General features: G+C 38.8%; 1 pseudogene; it reads right to left on the bottom strand.

The window, feature by feature from the left end:
* Positions 1-469: 469 nt before the first annotated feature.
* On the bottom strand, positions 470-1029 carry LOC120860685 (annotated as a pseudogene).
* Between the last annotated feature and the right edge of the window lie 1749 nt (positions 1030-2778).

Raw genomic sequence — 2778 nt, 5'->3', positions numbered from 1 at the left:
GTTTTTCTTCTGGAAGGAGAAACCCAGCATCTGACAATAATTCTCTGTAATCTTTTACTTGGCCAAAGGCTCTGATTGGTTATAGACATGGCTTTTCCTCACACACAAGTTGAACAATTTCACAAGTAAAGAGGCTTCATTTTTTTCCTGTTTTGTTCAAAACGGTAAAAACTATGCATCATACCCTCCTTTTGTGTCTGTCCTAGAGACCCTAACGTATTTGATCTAATACCAGACATTCCAATTAGTTACCCAGTCATCATAGTTAGTGTGTTTTTTTGTTTTTTTTTTTTTAATTTTTGTAGGCTCTTAATTCCTCAACCAGGGACTGAAGCTGGCTCTGGCAGTCAAAGTGCAGAGTCTTGACCACTGGACCGCTCAGGCACTCCCCATAGCTACTTTTTAAAAGGTATGGGGGGAAAGCTACTTTTTTTTTTTTACTTTTATTTGCATTTATTTTTTGCAGCATTTATTCCCAAGCCATAATTTTTTGTTTCTTCAGTTTCTTATGGGATTTCTTTTTCTTCTGTGCAGCCTCCTCTTCTGGTTTAGGAACAATCTGTTCTTTTTCAGCAATGATCATCTCAGTGTGGCAAGGAGAGCTCACGTACGGGTTGATCCTATCATGAGCTCTGTAAGTGCTGCACCGCATCTTGGGTGCTTTGTTCACCTGGATGTTCTCAATAACCAGAGAATCTACACCTAAGCCCTTAAGTTCAGCATTATTTTCTGAATTTTTGAACACGTGCAGTAAAAATCCAGTACTCATTTTGGGCCGCCCGCCCTGCGTCCAGCCCCACTGCTTGGCTTGTGCACACCTGCCACCTCCACCACTGTAATGATGGAATGTCACACACTGCTTCTTTAAAGTGACCTCCTTCAGATACTTGGTGGCTTTTCAGATATGCATACCCTTAATGGCCTGAGTTTCATGCAGTTTCACATGTTCTTAAAGTGAACATGAAGATTTGAACCTCTGGATTTGCATGATTTTGCGGTGTTTCCTGGGTCAAGTGAATAGCATACCATTTTTAGAGGTCACCTCAAGCCACTTATCAGACAAAAAAGGAAAAGCTACTTTTTAAAAAAACTTTTAATTTTATTTTGGAGTATAGCTGTTTAACATTGTTGTGATAGTTTCAGGTGGACAGCAAAGGGACTCAGCCATACATATACATGTACCATTCTCCCCCAAATTCCCCTCCCATCAAGGTTTCCACATAACCTAGAGCAGGGTTCCCTGTGCTATACAGTAGGTATTAGTTGGTTATCCATTTTAAATATAGCACTATATACATGTCCACCCCAAACTCCTAAAAAGGGAGAGTTTTTATCTGAATACCTAGAGTGCTTCATGCCTTGCAACAGTACCACTGACATTATTCTTTGTTCTGTGTGACGTTGTTTGTCTTTGTTTTTGTGACCTAGCACATCCACAGAGCACTCTGTTATTGACTACAGACAAAACTCTTCTCAAATAATAAACATTATCATAATTGTAAATTATTTTGTGGAAATAACAGGTTTATGTTCAGATGCATAGACTGCCTCCATAAACCTCTTCCTCCCCAAAAATGTGTGTAATTTTGTTTTCACATGGTCATAAGAAACAGTAAACTTCTTGTTTATTTTTCGTAGCAACATTCATGGACCTTACATTTTGGCTATATTTATTAAATTACCTAGAAACTTCCTAAAAATCAAAAGTTCAATTAAAAATTCAAGAAGGTATACAAATGATTTTTATAATTATCAAGGGCTGATTTTAAAAACAGTACAAAACAATTGGAGTAGCTAGCACTTACTAAACACTTCTTTTTACGCATCTGTGACAAATAATAATTAGGCCTCCACAAACATTCCCTTTATATTGGTCATTTTCATCAGCATATTATAATGTCTACATCCTTTAAAAAACATCCTTTGTGCCTTTTCCCTCAAGATATTGATACTGTCTTTTCCTTTACTTCCCTATAAACACCTTTAAAAAAAATTTTATTGGAGTATAGTTGACTTACAATATTGTGTTAGTTTCAGATGTATAGAAAAGTGAATCAGCTATACATATACATAGATCCACTCTTTTTCTGATTCTTTTCCCATATAGGTCATTACAGAGTATTGAGTAGAGTTCCTTGTGCTGTTATTAGTTATCTATTTTATAGATAGATAGATAATAGTATCTATCGCTATTAGTTATCTATTTTATACATGAAAGTGAAAGTGAAAGTGAAGTCGCTCAGTCGTGTCCGACTCTTTGCGACCCCATGGACTAGTAGCCTACCAGGCTCCTCCCTCCATGGGATTCTCCAGGCAAGAGTACTGGGGTGGAGTGCCAACATAGTAGTGTGTATATGTCAATCCCAATTTATCCCTGAAAAACATCTATATTCTCACCATTCTCACTTGCTCTCCTCATATTCCTATTTTTAAACCTGTGTTTAACCCCTCTAGTCAGGCTTTTGGGCTTCCCGGGTGATGCTAGTGTTAAAGAACACCCCCCCCCCGCCCCCGCCAATGCAGGAAAGATAAGAAATGTGGGTTTGATCCCTGGGTGGGGAAGATTCTCTGGAGGAGGACATGGCAACCCACTCCAGTATTCTTGCCTGGAGAATCCTATGGACAGAGGAACCTGGCAGGCTGCAGTTCATAGGGTCGCAAAGAGTGGGACATGGCTGAAGAAAGTTAGCACGCACAAAGTCAGGCTTTCATTCTTCCACTCCACTGAAATATACACTCTTTAAGGTCACTGTTCTTGCTGAATCCAGTGGTTTATCT

This window comes from Oryx dammah, unplaced genomic scaffold, assembly GCF_014754425.2.
Source record: "Oryx dammah isolate SB20612 unplaced genomic scaffold, SCBI_Odam_1.1 HiC_scaffold_11163, whole genome shotgun sequence".
Lineage (NCBI taxonomy): Eukaryota > Metazoa > Chordata > Mammalia > Artiodactyla > Bovidae > Oryx > Oryx dammah.
This window is presented reverse-complemented; position numbering and strand designations above follow the sequence as displayed.